This window comes from Triturus cristatus, chromosome 11, assembly GCF_964204655.1.
Source record: "Triturus cristatus chromosome 11, aTriCri1.1, whole genome shotgun sequence".
In the NCBI taxonomy this organism is placed as follows: Eukaryota; Metazoa; Chordata; class Amphibia; order Caudata; family Salamandridae; genus Triturus; species Triturus cristatus.
Genome location: NC_140594.1, coordinates 563,677,068 through 563,696,108, shown reverse-complemented (window position 1 = coordinate 563,696,108; position 19,041 = coordinate 563,677,068). Strand labels below are relative to the sequence as shown.

At 50.7% G+C, this 19,041-nt stretch overlaps 1 protein-coding gene across 1 annotated transcript in view; it reads right to left on the bottom strand.

The window, feature by feature from the left end:
• MRPL24 (mitochondrial ribosomal protein L24) overlaps positions 1 to 18,840 on the bottom strand; it is a 145,155-nt gene extending 126,315 nt beyond the window's left edge. The window contains exon 1 of the mRNA XM_085633607.1: positions 18,613 to 18,840. The gene's annotated coding sequence lies outside the window, so the exon portion shown is untranslated. The remainder of the gene's footprint in view (positions 1 to 18,612) is intronic.
• Positions 18,841 to 19,041: the final 201 nt, after the last annotated feature.

Below are 19,041 nucleotides of genomic sequence, written 5' to 3'. Positions count from 1 at the left end.
AGGAAGCGCTCGGGTAAAAGCCCGCCCGATGGAGGCGTACTGGGGTCAGGTAGGCAGCGTGCAAATAGTATAGTTGGACCAGACGGAGTTTGGCTGATGCTGTAACCGTCTTGTGTGCCATTAGAGTATCGCGCCAGTCTTCCTCATCTAGAGTACCCACCCACTCCTCCCACTGGCCTCTAAGCCAATCTAGCGAGGTCGTGGTGTTGTTAACCAGTGTCCAGTTGATGCGGGAAATACCCCCTTTCCCTAGGTGCCCCAGCATAGTCTGCGAATCGGGAGGGCTGTACTCCAGGATCCTAGTGTCATCCGATATGTATGCGTGGAGGGCATGTCGCAGCTGCAAATATTTGTAGAATTGTGTTGGGTGCGGGGAATATCAGGTTCGGAGGTCTTGGAAGGAGCGCATATGGTCGCTCGCCCACACATCCTCCAATTGCAAGATTCCTATAAGGTCCCATGTTCGAAAGCCCTGCAGCCCACTGACCTCTCAGAGCCAAGTGCTATGCCAGAGAGGCATGCACGGAGTCAGCTTGTGTGTCCATTGAGTATGACGCAGTGCTGCCCCCCAAGCCAACAGCGCCGATTGCATTACATTTGGTAAGCTGGACGGAATGGACCCCCCCCCCGTATATCAGAGATTGGATTTTGGACAAACCTAGCTCGCTCAATATAAGCCTGTAGGCCGGGTCGGACCAGCCCCCATTTAACCAGTCGTGTATGGACAGTAAGCGCGTAGTCACGTAGTATAGGTATAAGTGTGTCATCCCCACGCCCCAATCAAATGGAGGAATCCGGCATAGGGTCAGGGCCAGACGTGCTCTCCCCCTCCCCCAGAGGAACTTGGTGGCCATACTGTCCAGTTCTCGAAACCAGGCCCTCAGAAAGCAAAAGGGGGTGTTTTGGAGGACATATAGGAACCTGGGGAGAATCATCATTTTAAACAGGGCGACTCTCCCCAGGGGATTCAGAGGTAACGTTTGCCACTTCTGAAGGTCTGCTTTGGCTTTCTTCACCAGCAGGGTGACATTGAGAGACCAACCCAGTTCAGTTCAGGGAGAAGAGCAACCCATATCACTAAATATTTGAAGGACTGCCGCCGAATCGGTATGGTGGATTGCCAGTCGTAACAGGCTCTAGACAAGTGTAGAGGGACCAGGACCAACTTGACGGGATTCGGCCAGAGGCCTGCCCGAAGGATTGCAAAATCTGGAAGCACTGAGGGCCCGACTGAGCGGGATCAGCTAGAAAAATTAGGACATCGTCTGTGTATAGAGCGATCTTGTCCACCTTCGTAATGGGCCATTCTCATCCTCGGACATGACCCTCGGACCGTACCTGGGACGCCAGGGGCTCCATTGCCAGGGCGAAGAGCAGGGGCGAAAGGGGGCATCCCGGTCTCGTTCCCCTTTGCATAGGGAAGGCCTCAGACAAGACCCCATTGACTAGGACTCGCGCCCGAGGCTGGGCATACAGGACGCATACCAGATCTCGAAAGTGGGGACCGAAACCCATCTCGGCTAGCACATCGTCTAGATACCTCCAGTCCACCGAATCGCAGGCCTTCTCGAAATCTACGAGGAGGACGGCCAAATTGGGGGTGAGCAAGTGACAGTGAGCCAAAGCCAGATGCAGCCTCTGGAGACAGTGCCGAGTACCACGCATGGGCATGAATCAGCACTGGTCTGGGTGAACCAATATGGACAGGTAGGGCTTCAGCCGCTGGGCGAGAATTGTGGCATAAAGTTTAACCTATGTATTGATAAGAGAGATGGGACGGTAGTCCACGCAACGAGGAGATGGCGGTTGAGATTTTGGGAGAACCACGATGGTGGTCATGTCCGTCTTGGGTGGGAAGGAACCCTTCTACAAAGCCTCGAACAGGTCAGCGAGGCGTGGGACAAGAGTCTCGCGATATAGAGCATAGTATTCCTGGGGGAGGCCGGGGTCTTGCCCGACAAAATAAGGGTTATTATATCGCTAATCTCTTCACGGGTGATAGGGTGGTCCAAGTCCGCCTGGGCAGCCGAATCCAGCTGAGGAAGGCGAGCGCCTCCCGTATCGAGCAAGGCAGAGAGCAAACAGTACTGGTGTCTTTTCAGCATAGAGCTGGCGATAGTAGGAGGCAAAGGTGCGAGGCATCGCCACCAGGGATCGGTGCGCCGACCTGTCCAGGTCTACTATTTCGGGAATAATGCAGTTCACCCTCGGATAAGTGGCTAGTCTGTGGAGAATCAAGCCGTTCTTGTCGCCCCAGCCATATACTCTAGCTACTGAGGATCTCCAGAGGAGCTTGGCGGCATCTAATGAAAGCTGCCGAATCTCTGCCCGAAGATGAGCGAGTTCTCGTTTTCAGGAAGTGTAATCGGCAGCAGGCGGGGATTGCTCGAGGCGCAACGCCTGCGCCTCCCGCGAAGTGATCTGCGGCAGCTGTGCCTGTCGCTGACGCTTGAGCTGGCCCTTAGCGAAGCCCTGGATGGTGGCTTTAATCGCCTCCCACAGGGTTCCTGCAGAGGACACCGATCCATCATTGGTCAGGAAGTACTGCTTGAGCTCCATCCCCACCACCTTTTTAAATTCGTTATCCTGAAGGAACCAGGCATTCATTCTTCACATTGGGCATGCCGATTGGTGGGGGGGAAGCACCGGAGAATGGTCGGAGATACCCCTGGGGAGGATACGGACATCTTAAATCGTGAAGCAGTCGGTCGAAGGGACAAAGATCGCATCTATGCACGCCTGCGTGTGGTGAGCTGCAGCGATATGAGTGAACTGTTTGGTGATAGGGTGTCAGGTACGCCATGCATCGCAGAGGCACAGAGACTCGGACCAATTCGTTAATTGTTTCGCTTGCCATGAATGACCTGTGTAAACACAAAGGGAAGGGTGCGCTTCAACAGGATAGCCACCCCACGGGAGCCCCCGGCGAAGCCAGAGTGCCACACTCTGTAATACCCATAGCGTGCCAGGAAAGGGCAGTGATTACCCAGCAAGTGTGTCTCTTGAAGCAGGAATACCTCTATACCGAGGCGTTGTGCATAGCATAGGACAGCCATACGTTTAAGTCGGTCCAGGAGGCCGTTAACGTTCCAGGACAGAAGGGAGGCCCTTGGAACGGGCGTGTCAGTCATGGCGGTTGGTGGTCAGAGTGGCGGTGTACGGCCCTACAAAAGTCGTGGATACGCGCAAGGGCTCGCGCTTGCGTGGAAGGGCACTTGTGAAGGGGCCGTGTATACCCCATGAGGGATTATAACAGAATGTCTTGTAATAGCTGGTACAACAAAACAATAAGAAACAACAACCTTGGGAAAAACAATGCCATTCCCTCACTCTATACTTCGAGAACAGAAGCATCTGTTGGCCCCCCTAGTGGAACAAGAACCAAACTAGAACGCTCGGGATGAGATGCGTGGAGGACCCCTCCATATAGGCGGATGTGCAATGTCTCGGCAGAAAGACGGTGAAGTAGAGCAAAAAGTCTGCTGTGGCTCCGAGCCCCCATGGGGGTTGGAGCATGCCCCCAGAGAGACCGCGCATCAGGCAGCGCCCACTGGATCCTCAGAGAGCTGGGCTGCGGGAAAGGTCCGAATCTGAGGAGTCTCTAATTCTGTGGGTGGGCAGGTTCGATGATCTAAATGTCGCTGCTTGGGATTGGCACCTCCTGCGAGACTGCGTGCGCCTCCGGCGCTGGTGCCCCAGCAACTGAGGCCTCGTGGACTGAGAGCCCGATGGCATGGGGGATAGTTTTCACCGCTGTCAGAGGGGCCGTTCCTCCGTCAGCCAAGTCCAGGCTGCCTGGGGCGAGTCAAAGAACTGCGTTGTGCCCTGGAAAAAGACACCAAGGCGTGCGGGGAACTGGAGTTGATATTGCAGACCCAAGGATCGCAATTTCTTTTTAACGTCTGTGTAGGAGTGGCGTTGGTCTTGCACTTCCTTGGTAGAATTAGGGAATACCATGATATTGTGGTTCTGGAATTTGAGGGGTCCCTGAGAGCGCGTCTTGCGCAAGATAGCGTCTCGGTCCTTGAAGCTAAGGATTTTGAGTATGATAGGGTGAGATGGGGCCCCGAGTAGTGGTTTTGGTGCGAGAGACCGATGCGCTCTCACCACCATGAACCTCACGGAGAGGGTGTCCTTGGGCATCCATGACATGAACCAGGACTCTACGAAGGCGGATACCTGGTTCGTCTCGACCCCCTCGGGGAACCCCACTAGGCGGAGGTTGTTGCGGCGCACCCGGTTCTCCGCATCCACCGCGCGCCGATGCAGTTCCTTGGTGTGCGAGCGTAGATTGGCCACCTGCTCTTTCAATTGAAGGATATTGTCCTCCGCTGTTGAGATGCGGGAGTCAGCCTCTGCTATTCGGGCCGTGGCATTGCGGAGGTCTTGCCAAAGGAGGGACACATCCACCTTGACCTCCCCGATCTTCCCTTCCACCGAAGCCTGCGAGGCACTGACAGCCTGTAGGATCAGGGGTCACTCCAGCTGTCGGCGGAGCCCTCCATTGTAGGAGGCAAGGATTGGGGCCGTGGAAAGGGGCGCAGGTGCCCACCGCGATGATCCCCCTATGCTGGGCAGAGACACGGAGAGGCCTTCTCGAAGGCACAGGTTAAGAGGCCAGTACTGCGTGTGGGTAACGTCTCCAAGGCTTGGGGTGGAGAGGGGCCCGATCCCATTTTCCCGCACTGCCCGACCAATGCAGCCGATCCCACCCTCCATCCGAGCGGTTAATGTCCCGCACCAGAATTCGATGGACCCAGTCCTTGCATCATATTTTAAAGAAATAGAGGGCCTTCAGAGGGACCTATTGTGGGATGGCAAACCCCGGATTGCGTTAACCAAGTTCACTCTGAATTGGTACGATGGAGGCATTAGCCTCCCGCACATCAAAAAATATTACTGGTCAGCTCACTTGGCCGCCATTAATCATGGAACTTATGGAGGCATTGGCGATCCAGGGTACGCCATGGACAGATGGCTCCCTACTGGGGGAGATTATGGCAGGGCACTCTACTCCAAACCTGGCAGATATCGTTTAACCGGACCAACCGCTCACGCAGTTCAGGTTTGGCATATAGTAAACAAATATTTGGGTTGGAATAATAGACTTACACTGGCAACCCCTTTGTGAAACTCCCAAAAACTTGGGAATTTGTGGCAAACCAAGGGCTGCGATAAATGGGACCTAATTGGTATTTCCGACAGAGACCTCTGGGTCAGGGAGGAGGTCACCCCATTCATCTCCCTTCAGAAGCAGTATAGTCTGGCGGACTTGGAACGCTACAGATATCTCCCAAGTCCAGCATGCCCCCCCGAACCCACCTTACTTCAAACTCCGCTGTGCCACCTTCTTCGCCATTACAGGATAGAATACTTGACGGCCATTTGCCTGAAAAAGCCATTTCACTGATCTATAAGATGCTAATTAACAACATGGAGGACACTCCCAAGCATTCAAAGGCAAATGGGAAGGGGATGGCCTTGAGCTGGACGAGGAGGACTGGCAAGATGCAGTTTCCTCCCCGAGGGAGGTGGCGATTCAAGCACGACTGCGCTTGGTGTAACTTAAAATTCTCCATAGGGTATACATAACTTGGGCCTAGATTGGTGCACATGGGTAGGGCGGTAAGTGGAGTGTAGATGTGGGGGAGAGGGTACCTTTATTCACATCCTATGGGAATGTGAACAAATACAAGTCTTCTGGACTGCCATACACCGTACACTAAGTGAGGTCCTCACGGCTGAGCTGCGTCCGGAGGCGCGGAGATGCTTATTACACATATGGGAACTGGCAGACCTCACCTCGTACACTAAGCAGTGGGCAACATTAGCGGTAATGATCGCAAAAAGGAATATTGCCCAGAACTGGGAGGCGCAGCAGCCACCCAGGATAGGAAAATGGAGGGAAGATCTAGATTGGTGTATGTTCCGAGAAAAGTCAGTCTACATAGCCAGAGGATGTCCCGGGAAGTGGAACAAGGTCTGGGGACCATGGAATGTATATAGGGGAGACATATGCGCCCTGCCGGCGCCAGTACATGATGGCGACCTACCCACATCTCCCTAAGCGTTTGGTATTCTTTACTGTGCATTTGTCCTATGTAAGCATGTACACTTGTATAATTTTGTATATAGTCTCCCAAATATGATGTAAACAGTACAAGATGTCGATTTTGTTTACTAATAAAAAGATTAAAAATAACCACTTACTCTGCCAAGGCAGTCACAAACTAGATTTCGACCATCAATGTAATTAAACCTACCACATAGTTAGCAATTATGCAGCCTGGTAGGATGGTGGGCAGAACACTGAAGTAGTAACTAGCTCACAAGACATTCCTTTAAGAAAGGTTGGGCATATTGAATTACATAAGGGGATCCATTAATAAGGCCATACGTTCTGAAGCTGGGCCGCCATGTATAATAATGGGGACAGGCACCAACGTATAACGGCATCGTGGGGCTATTTTAGAAGGACACGCACTAATGGGAGCCTCAATATGGCATATAAATGCTTCTTCCACCCTCAACGGCAAGACGGGGCCAGCAGGAAGCTCAGGCACCAGGGCAGTGCTATTCAAGTATGGTCCGTGGTCAGCATGACCGCACTGGGCTGCCAAGCAAACTAACATTCATAACTATGCAAATTAAACGGGCAATCGTTAGTTACACTAATTAAATAAAAGAAGCAAATAAGGTGCCCGCACCATACGTGCAGATATACAGTCTCTTCAAAATTAAGAAGCGGATTTCACTAACATGTGTTTCCCCCTGGGGAGTCAGTTAACACGAGGAACCCTCCAGGTGCTCTGGTTTGTTATTACAGATAGCATTACAGTATAATAAATCAGACACAAGACAAAGTTTTATGCAGCAGATAATTTGACCACATATACTTCAATTTGCTCTAACATGTCCGAATGAAGGAACAAGTGAAATTAGAAATGGCCTAGGACTGTGCTGTCGCCAACTGGCTTAACCTCCCAGAAGGATGAGCAGGGCTCACATCGCTGCTAAGAGTAGTAATTGGTTGGAGGATGCCATGTGCACCTATAATTGGGTAAGGGTTTATATTCAGTAGGTTCAGGTTCAGAGTGTCCAGAGGTAACAGAACGTGATAAGTCAAACCACAACTCAATTAATCATTGTCTAATAGCACTTAACGGATGGGGCAGGCCAAGCGGAGTATATAAACTATTTAACAGGAAACAACATGGGTATACACCACTTCGCCAGTGCAGTTGGGCACGAGTAGGTGTAATATAGAAAGACTGGGGATATATATCCAACTGGGTCGGTGGGCTCCTACTTTAAGGGTCCCCGATATGAACAATGCTGCCTTTAATGTGCATAACCTCCCTGAAGGATTAGCAGGGCTCATATCGCTGTTAAGAGTAATCGGTAGGAGGATGCCAGGTGCCCTCATTATGGGGAGGGGTTTATACTAAGGAGGTTCAGAGAAACAGGTGACCATGGATTAGCAGAAGCGGCAGGGCAATTTGTAACCAGCCCAAGGGGTACAAATCGAGCAGCGCCAGCAAATCACATGTCTGGGGTAATTGTGGGAGTAGATTGGCATGACACCTTGGATCCCTCAAGCTACAACACATTTTCTGTATATAGACATAACTTTACTGACTGTGGGAGGCACTGCTCCCCTCCACAGAATAGGATCAATTGAAGAATAGGGCAGGCAGGTCAGTGCTAATTAAAGATGCCTTTGAACTCTGTATCTGACTGGGCATGAGTACTGCGAGTCAAAGGTGGAGGTCGAATGGGAGGACAATTCCACCAGACAAATCCTGCTTTAAATTTCAATTAATTTTAACACTGGGACTGGTGCCTACAAACTCCTTTCAAGGTGCAGTCGGAGAAAGAAAAGAAAGTGTAAAGAAACCTCAAGATTTTAATATGGTTAACCAAAGCAAGGGATTTACTTGGTGATGCACAAAAGATAAATATCCACTTGAACTGGATTATGACACAATATTGATTCTATAGAGTTGCATCAATAAAACTGTGTCAGATGCAAACTGAGTGGTCAGTTAACGAAAATGTGCTCTCAGCAAAACCAGTGTGCCACAGTACGCTTCACTCAAAGTTAGAGACTGCCGGCCGTATGGCTGGTACAGCCCGTGGTGTAGGAGTACTTGCTCTGGAAAGAGGGCAGGGTTCTCAAGGTGTTGGGAACACGTGTTTAAAGGACAATGGCAGACAAAATTAATTGAAAGTAATTCACATTTTCATAATTTAGGAGAGATGGCAGGCAAGATTTGAGCATTGAGTTATCCAATGTTGTCTCCAGCACAAAGCTTCCTCGTTTGTCTGCATACCTGCAATATCTGTATCAGAATTCGGGTGATGGGCAAACCCCACCAGGGTGGGTGCATCAGTACGGCAACACAGCATCCATCAAAAGACTGTAGTTAGATTGGGGTTGGTTTCCAGGCAATGTAAAACGTTGGCTTAGTATATACTATACCAGAAAGAGGTATAGTGTGCACAAATTCCAGTGAGTCCCCAGAGGTATAGTAGAGGTTAAAGTAGATAACACCGTCCTCCCTTGTGTGATAGTGTGGTTAGTAGACAGGCTTATCAGAGAGTAGTGTTAAGCATTTGTGTACACACTCGGGCAAGAAATGTCACACACTCAAAGACTGAACCAGACCAATTGTACGACTACCGAATGAGAACATGAAATGAAGCAGCGCACTAGAGGTGCAATTAGAGGAACCTCCAGACACACCCCTGTCTCAGGTCCACCCTTGCCTTGGGTTAGGCGGTAGAGGCACACTGGGCATCCATGGAAGGGCATGACATCCCCAACACTGGGGGACATGTTAACAATTGGCCAGGTTTGGGTAGGGTCTAGTCCTCAAGCCCCAGCACAAGCGATGCAATGGTATGATGTGGCAAAGCACCCTACTCTCCCCTAATCAGGAAAGATAATCATCCCCGAGGGGTCCCATTTCTTGCCGGTGCTGTACTCCCATAAAACAGAGGAAAGCTGGTAAGGATAACTGAATTGTGTTGACCACAACCAATGATTTATTAGCAATATACTCATGGCCTTGGAATGGATCACCAAAATACAGCGGAAACAGCAGGGCGTGTCCCCACCCCAAAGTTAGTATTTCACTTTGATAGTATGCCAGTTGCATATGGTTACCAGTGTTCCCCATATTCAGGGCCTGGGCAGTGCAAAGACTGCAGGGCATAGTCAGCCCCTAATCAGAAAGGCACAACTTGGCACACAGGGCACCATAGGGACATCACACAGATTATAGCAGAGAAAAGTAGTTCCCAACTGGTCCCTAGGAGCCCGCCAATGTAGCAGCAAATGGCAGTAAGTAGGTGAAGATAACTGAATGGTGTGGACCACAAGCAATAATTTATTAACACACATGCTTCTGACACTTCAAGGCTTCCTTCTGCACCCGGACAGCAGGGCTGGTTTCCCCCCGACTTGCATCAGCACAGTAACATCACAAAGCTTCAGCAAAAACTAGAATGAGGCTGGTCCCCACCACATAGTTTAGAAATTCGCCTGGGTGGCTATGACCTCACCTCACTGGGGGCATTGCATGCCAATGAAGTTTGCCTTGGGTGAAACCAGCAATTCATGGGGCACTATGAGGTCTGGAGTTTGTAGTGCTAGAGGCACTCTTGTGGTCTGACACCCTGTGATGACCTCTGACTACCATTATTTTAATTGACTTTGGTGTGTTATTTTATTCTAACCTGAATGTACAACGTCCTCCATATGCCTGTTTCTCTTAAAAGTGTATTTCTTGTAATCTTGCAGTCTTTCAGTGGGAGCTGTCACAGAGTAGGACAGCCTTGCTAAGAACAGAACGTGTGGGGTGTGCATTTGAAAGCATGAGAGGGAGAGAGAGGTGTGGAATGTACTTTTTGGTCTCAAAGTGAAGTGTTGTGAGCAGTGGTACACACATGTACACTGGGGTGTACATTGAGAGATGAAGTATGTGATGCTATAAGCAGTGTGTTCACAAATGTGCATGGTGTTGTACATTGATATGTATTATGAAGTTCTTACTATTGGCTTGGACATGGCCTCATGTCATCCTGTTTTCTGACTCTGCCTTGCTTGAGCTTTTTCTTCCATTTCTTTTAAATTCCCCCGGGTAGGAGTGGGCTAAGATGCAGTGTTTGCACCAGGTGAAGTGTTGAGTTTTGATTATTGCCACTGTGATGTTTGGCCAGTGGCTTTGATCATTTGAGGTGTTTTCTTTGTGATGTGTGAGTGAGTGGAGGTGCACATCCAAAGTAATCACTTGATGTATCTAGTGTGTATAGATCTTTCTGATCTCTTGCAGGACGTCCAGCATATTATATTTTCTTGAGTGTTATCTCATTATTTGCTGCTTGTTAATTCATGCATTTAACTGTTACAATTACCAAGTGTGTTATTATTGCTTGCATATAAACATATATATCTTTGTGTGTTTGAATTTTGTGCATTTGGCATCTGGGAAAGCCTTTCTGTTAGAGAGCATTGTGTAAAATAAATCCCCAAGCCTTATTCTAAAAAGAGAGTCTTTGCATTTTGATAAATAAAACCCTTTTCAAAAAGTGTTGTTTGTTTGGTGTTAAATGTCTTTTGCCTCGTCGAGTGTTGAGAGAATGTGAGGGAGATTCTTTATAATCTGAAAAGTGAAGCAAAACAGTGTTCCCGTGGCGAGATTATCTGCACAGGGTATGGCTTGAAGCCAGGTCCGGGGAGCCCGTCGAACATTCAAACAGAAGGGTAAATAAACGCATGTGCAAGCTCACCAAGCAGAAGGGCTTGGATCAAATGAAATGCAGAATCAAATCAAATCAAATCAGAAGGGCTTGGTTAAATAGGGTGGGCCTCATTAGTGCAAAGACCAAAGGGTACACCTGCCAGAGGTGGATAGGGACTTGGTCTGGCTAGGACTGGTAACTTCGGGTTGTAGGAGGTTATGAAGCCTGCCGTGGTGGGGGAGCCCTGGATGTTACGGCTGCCACATCCAGAGCGATGGCAGAGTTACAGGACGTTCAGGAGGCAGATAGGGTACCCTCTTCAGGAGCACAACAGGAGTGCCCTATGCCAAAACCCCAGGAGTCATTACGGCAGGACCCTGGATGAAAACATCGACACCCCGCTATAATTTCGGGAGGTTGTAAGCCTGAGCAACCGGGCGCTTGCCTTGCAATGCTACGCCCTCAAGGGGGAAATCCTCAGAAAAGGGTTGCACCGCTTGGGTTGGCCAAGGTGCTGTTTGGCTCATGAGGCAGGTGGGCACCTTAGGTTACTCACCGCTGCCTGCCCTTGGATCCCCCGTAAGTTAACCCACCACGTTGGCATACTTCATGTAGGAAAATAAACCTGCTGCCGACACTTTCCCAAAAACCTGGTGTGGACTGTTTATATATTGCAAAACACACAAGATGATGGACAGAACGTTGCACATTGGCAAAACATTCACCCCCAGTCACAGATCTGGGTTTAATCCATCGTTATTTTGCTCACCACGCCACCCCAGTTCAGACATGGCCATATGCAAATCAGTCTTGACCCTGTGCCTCATGGGAACGGTCCAGCCCGAACTGCCAAGCCATGTCTTCCCTGGACCGGTTTCGGGGTTTCACCCCTCTTCAGCCAGGATAGCTTGACTCCAGTGGCGTAGTGAGCACGGGACCAACGTCTAGGCATACCCTTCCCACATAGACCGAACTGTGCCACTGGATTCAAGCTAGCCTGGCTGAAGAAGGGTGACATACCCTGAAACCGGTCCCAGGATGCTTGTTTCCGGTCCAGGGAGGACCTGGCCTGGCAGTTCGGTCTGGACTGTTCCCATGAGGCACAGGATCAAGACTGATTTGCATATGGCTGGGTCCAAACTGGGGTGGCGTAGTGGGCAAAAGAACGATGGATTTAACCCAGATCTTTTGACTGGGGGAGAATGTTTGCATTGTCAGCATTCCGTCCATCATTTGTTTGCTGTAACACTGTTTATTTATTGCAGCACAACCAATTACTGCTAAGCGGGGGACGGTTGCCGTTATCAGTACTATGCACTACAGTGAAACGACTAACTGTAGTTACCACTAGACAAGCAGCAAAATAATTTTTCATTGATCAACCATTTCCAACCAGTCAATTATTTTAATTATAAACAGGATCTACAGGAGAGGGGGTCTAGGGAAGGAGCACTGGGGTCCACACATGTAAGGGCCCATGGCCGCTGCCTGACAGTCATCTAAAGCCCAGGGCCAGAGACGCTCAGTGCCAACCAGAAGCACCTCAAAGCCATTCCATTTAATGAGCATAGCAACACAATTGCCTCATTCTCTTTTACTGCTGGACAGTGCTTAAAATGGGCCGGTACGGAGTCCCAGCACCTTTTTATTTTGAGAGGGAGAGTACCGACACTTCTCAAGAGAAATGTAATCCTTTTAATTGGAGAGTTCCGGCACTTCTCAGAAACAAGCAGGTACTCTGGTACAGAGTACCTGCACTTCTATTTTTCCATTTCAAGCACTGCTGCGAGATAATTTTTGATAAACTCTGGAAATAAGCTGTGAGATGTTGCCTCGTGTTTTACAGACTTGCTTGAATTTATATAATGCGCCATGCTTTGCATGTTTGAGCATTTTAATGTATACCTGGGAACATATTACAAGCACACGTTCCCCGAAGGAAAAAACAAAACAGTCTGTAGCGGTCTAGTTGTTAGCGCGTCACGTCACGTGACGCGGGTACGCAGGTTGACGCCAGGAGGCGCGCGAGGGAGTAAGCGGGGGAAGAGGTGTGCGCGGCAGCGAGCGGACGGATAGAGGTGGCCGGCGCTCCTGGGTGTAACTGCTCAACTGTTGTGCCAATAAACATAGCGGAAAGATAACACTTGTTCCGAGTGCTCATTTACTAACATTACAGTGGCGACGAGGTCGGGACGGAGACCGGACCGACGGGGAAGCGCAGTAGAGGGCAACACTCCACGTGGCCCCACGAGTCGAAGGAAGACACGCTACCAGGCCATCAAGCCCGAACAACACACCGCACAGGCCGCCTGGAAGGGGGAAGCCACGGGACACGCCCCGGCCGACTGCAGAGATCGACCCCAGGCACAGAGCACCCGAGGAGCGTGGCAGTGCCACGGTACGATAACCAAACCACAAACAGGCCACAGAGACGACGCCGTCCACAACCTACAAAAGCACACGAGCGGCCCTCGCACGTAATCAAGCACAGTAAACGCTGCACTGGCTACCAAAGAGGAGGAAGTGGGGTCCAGTGACAAGAGCCCCCAGAGGATCAAGCACACAAGAAACAACGACAACACCCCAGGCAGCCCCCCGAGTAAAGCCACCGACGAAACGAGCGCCAAGGAAGCAAAGATGAGTACCCCGGCAGGGTATGCGATTGCACCGGTGCAATTCCTAACGAAACCGGGTGAACCAATGATGAAATGGGAGGACTGGAAGGAATACATAGACAATTTCATAGGGGTTTTGGAGGACGAGAACGAAGAGAAATTCACGCCCCAGAGGAAAAAACGCATCCTGTTACTAAATCTAGGGCCTGAAGGTCTGAGAATATACAAGAGCCTAGTGCCCACGAAGAGAGAAGACACAGATGATGATGTGTATGCGCACGCGGTGGAGGACCTGGATGAGCGGTACCGCCCCACCGTCTGCGTTTCGGTAGACAGATACAATTTCCAGCAACGGAAACAAAAGGTGGGAGAATCCATCGAAGAGTATGTAGCAGCACTGAGGAAGCTAGCAGCCCCGTGCAGGTACGCACTGTGGGAAGACGAATTTATAAAAGATCAGGTGATCATGCACACCACCAGTACAAACGTGCAAGACAAGCTGTGGGCGAGTGGGGACACCACACTCAAGGAAGTAATGGTCATAGTGAAGAGGGCGGAACTTTCAAAGAGGTGCGCCGATGCTACCAGAAAAGACACAGGCACCCCAACCATGGTGAACAGGATACAGGAGGGAGATCACCGCAGGGACCAGAAACTCAAGCCTCCCACAACCAAAGAGACCAGCAGATGGCAAGGGAAACAAGCGGACGGTGAGAGCAAGAAAACGTGCTACAGGTGTGGAAGTTGGTCCCACGAAGCCCACGACAGACGTTGCCCGGCCTTCAGGGCCAAATGCATGCACTGCGGTATCATGGGCCACTACGAGAAGGTGTGTCGGAAGAAACAACAGAAAGGAGTGGTGAAATACATGGACCAAAGCGCGGAAGACCCGGAAGACGCCACGGAGGAGGAGGTGGTCACCGTACTGTGCATATATGATCAGGTACTGAGCGTGGATGCCAAGAGATCAACCAAACCGGTCCTGGAGATGTCCATGGGCGGCATAACCATCGCGGTTGTGGCAGACACCGGATCCCCATTCACCATCGTACAGCGTGCAGTGTGGGTGGAACAATTCCAACCCAGGTTGGGCCCTGGGCTGGAGAAACTAGACATACGACCGGTAACATACAATGGTGATCGCATCCCCATGCTAGGGTTCCGACGTCTGTTGTTCGAATTCAGAGGCCGTGCGGCGTGGTGCAAGCTGTACGTGGCCGAGAAAGGACCCTCCGTCCTGGGATGGTTGGACCAGGGCGACCTGGGCATAAAACTCGACCCAGGAGGGAAGGAACAGATCCTGCTCACAGACCAGGTGGAATGGCTAGATACAGACAGATGGAAAGAAAAGTACCCGAGAGTGTTTGGGGGCGCAGTAGGAAAAATGGAGAAATTTCAACACAAAATAGTACTGAAGGAAGGAGCCACACCAGTAGCACACAAAGTAAGGAATGTGCCCATTGCAGTAAGGGAAGCTGTCCAGACGGAACTCCAAGACCTGGAGAAGAAGGGCATCATAGAACCCATAACCTGTGCCGAATGGTTGGCGCCTTTGGTGGTCGTGATGAAACCCAACGGGAAGGTCAGGCTCTGCGTAGACTTGAGAGAACTCAATAAGAACATAGTGGTGGAGAAATTTCCCCTTCCCAAGATAGAGGAGATGCTGGCACGAACCAGAGGAGTCCAGTGGTACTCCACCATCGACCTTACATCAGCTTACCACCAGGTAGCCCTACACCCGGACAGCAAAAGTCTCACGTCGTTCATTACCCCGTTTGGGTGCTACAGATTCTGTCGCATGCCGTTCGGGCTGGCCTCGGCGGCGGCCGTTTTCCAGAAGATGATGCACCAGCTGTTCAGAGACTGCAAGGACGTGCAGTACTTCCAGGACGATATACTGGTGATGGGCAGAGATAGGAGGGACCATGACCGGACACTGGAAAAGGTGTTACGGACGCTGGAAGCTAAAGGTCTCACGGCGGAATGGTCGAAATGCCGGTTAGGAATGCAATCGGTGACCTATTTAGGCCACGAAATAGGGCAACAAGGGGTCACCCCCAAGAAGGAAAACGTGAAGGCCATTGTGGAAGCTCCAGCCCCCAAGAGCAAGGAGGAGGTCAGGTCCTTCCTGGGGAGGGCGGAGTACTACAGTAAATTCGTGGTACAATTCGCATCCAAGACCTATAACTTGAGGAGGCTGACCAGAGAAAGCACGGTGTTCCAATGGACACCGGAGGCCCAAGCGGAATTTGAAGTCATCAAAAAAGGGATCCTAGAAGCAATGCCTCTCAAGGGTTACGACCCGCAAGGCGCCACCATACTCATCACGGACGCCAGCGACAAGGGGTTGGGCGCTGTACTCATGCAAGACCGAGGAAGTGGAGAAGTGGAGACAATAAGCTTCGCCTCCAGAGCACTGACGGAGACAGAAGGCAAGTACAGCGTCATTGAGAAGGAGATGTTAGCGGTAGTGTGGGCCATGACGAGATTCCGGCAATTCCTATGGGGTACCCGATTCCTGCTCAAAACGGACCACAAGCCGTTAGTGAAGGTTCTGACATCGTGTGGACACGCCAGCGCCACACCCAGGATATCGAAAATGTCCCTAAAATTGTTGGACTACAGATATGATGTAGAGTACATCCCGGGAAACAAGAACCGAGTGGCAGACTACCTGAGCCGAGCGGCGGCCATGGAGCCGGGAGAAGAAGACCCGGCGGACAGAGGAGAGATGGTGGCTCTCATTGAGGATCAAGAGAAGATCATCAGCAGACAGGAGTGGACAGCTGCGTATGACGAAGATGCGGACCTGAAGGAGGCAAAAGCCCACATCACCCAAGGGTGGCCGGACAAGAAAAAGGTGAAACCCAACCTCAAACCTTTTTATGAAGTGAGAGAAGAACTGACCGTGGGAGATGAGGGCATATTCATATATCGGGGAGACAGAGTAATCCCCCCCACGAATCTCATCAACAAACTACTGGACCTCTTGCATGAAGGCCACCTGGGTATTGGGAAACTCAAAGCTAGATCAAAACAGAATTACTGGTGGCCAGGCATGGACATGAGAGCAGAGAGACATGTCAGGGAGTGCCCCCAATGCCAAGGGGCTGACAAAACGTTGAGGCCATTACGCCCGGCTCTGGGGAAATTCGACACGCCCGCAAACCCATGGGAAGAGTTGTCCATAGACATTTTAGGGCCGGTGCTGGATGACCAGAGCGTACAAAAGTACGTGTGTGTCCTCATCGACCGGTATTCCAAGTGGCCAGAGATAAAGGTGAGCGAGACGATGGACACGGAGAACATCCTGGAGTTCCTATCGGAAACATTCACCCGAGAGGGAATCCCCAAGTCCATCTTAAGCGACAACGGGCCACAGTTCACATCAGAAAAATGGAAACACTTCATGGGGAGGAACGGCATCGAGGCAAAGCACACGGCCATATACCATCCGGCAGGTAACGGTCTGGTGGAACGATTTAACAGGGTGGTGATGGGGGCCATTCAAGCAGCCATCACCTGCAACAAAGACTGGAAAAAGGCGGTGGAGAATATGGTATGGGCCTACAGGATAACGCCCACAAGCACAGGGTACAGCCCGTTCCAAATATTGAGAGGACGTGAACCTTTCACGCACGACAACAGAATCTGGAAGGAGAAGGTAGTGACCAGTGAATGGTCTCCGGCAGTCGTGAGAGCAAACATGGAGAGGGCCCAAGCCATCTACACCAAGAACTACAACAAGAGGAGGAGTGTGAAGGACACTCGGTTAGTGAGAGGAGAATGGGTGAGAGTAAAGTTGGCTACCCTACAAAGGAAAGGAGACAGCAAGTACAGCAAGCCCATGCAGGTCAAGGAAGTGTATGACAGAGCGGCTCTGCTCAGTGACGGGAACGTGTGGTCGCAGGACCGCATGGCCCGGTGCAACAAGATATTGAGATGGGAACATTGGGAGACGGAAGGCGAAAGCACGGGAGATGTGGATGAAGAGAATAAGGCGAGCGGAAGTGACGAAAGGGAAGAAGCAGGTGCAGGAGAGGAGCTAGGAGGAGAGCAAGGGGGTGAGACCCCAATGGCAGAGATGGACAGGCCGGGAGGTAATCGGAACAGTGGGGGAGCGATGGCCGAAGGGACAGAACGTGAGGAAACACAGAGCCAAGGGGCTCGAGGGTCAAGCGGTAAGGTGACCAGGAGCGGAAGACAAGTAGTAAGGCCTTCCAGGTTCCAAGACTTTGAACTAGACTGCGAACTGTAAGTGACTTATTGTTGGGTTGGTAAAAGGGGGAGATATGTAGCGGTCTAGTTGTTAGCGCGTCACGTCACGTGACGCGGGTACGCAGGTTGACGCCAGGAGGCGCGCGAGGGAGTAAGCGGCAGCGGGGGAAGAGGTGTGCGCGGCAGCGAGCGGACGGATAGAGGTGGCCGGCGCTCCTGGGTGTAACTGCTCAACTGTTGTGCCAATAAACATAGCGGAAAGATAACACTTGTTCCGAGTGCTCATTTACTAACATTACACAGTCCCGAGTGACTTTACATTTACCCCTAAAATGACTCTCAGAGATATTTGCAACTACCTAACAATAACACTCCACTGGTCTCCATAATCACGTCGGCGCTTTCCCTCCCCACCCCCTCACAATAATAACCCCGGTACAGAAACAAACCAGTATCTGTCAGCCTCATCCGTTATCCCACTCCAGTTCAGGCCTGCTTCTAACTTCCAGAACTCTTTACGGAAATGTACTTATGTAACTACTGTCTATATTAAGTAGCTGCTGAATGTGTTATACTATTATGTAGCTGCGGGTTTGGCTTGAGTCATATTTCTACACCTATTTAGCACAACCTAGGACTTTTCTGTTATTAACAAACATTTTGGGAATTAACAAATGCGTGCTCGACTTGTTATTTTTGCTCTTAGAGCCAGTGATTGTACCGAGACCGTGCAGACGTGAATCCTTCTGTTATGAAGTTCAGGTTTCATCGAAAGGTCTGCAAATTATACATACTTGCAGGATAGCAGCCCAGTTTTCCCTGGCAACTGCGGCAGGCATGCACTTGCCCACGCGAGCAGACTGCGAGAAACGTCACTCTGTCTGCAATATTTGCTACTCAACATGTACGGCGATCTGAAGCATTCATTGATCCCTTGCCTGGCTCGCATTACTCAGCGAATAACCCAGAGATGCTGAAGGAATCATGACCTTTGCATTTTAACCCCCGTAAAGGTAGGTGTAGCGTCACTCACCTGCGTTCTTACTGGTTTAGTGATAGTGTATTAACGTCGTCAGGTCACGTCCTTGTCGGCAGGTTGGGTGTTGGAAAACGCCTCCAATTACATTTATAAGCCGATGTCCATCAAATTACAGTCACCTATCCATGCCTGTCATTCAACGCATGGCAAGAACACCAACATGGAAAACTCAGTACTGGTCTTGGACTCGCCTGGCACCGATCCGTTCAGCGCGTGCGCACTGCGCGTTTTACGCATGCGCACGTCTTCCGTGAGGCTTCAAAGTGACAATCAAGAACTAGAGTGCTAACTAATCATAACAACGTGATACTACCGGGCGCCATGCTACAGCGCAAATCTGTTTTAGAATTCCCCACTTTCCCGTGTTGGAGACTTATTTGCGAAGGAAAAGTGCTTGTATCTGGAACTGGACCCAGTTGAGGA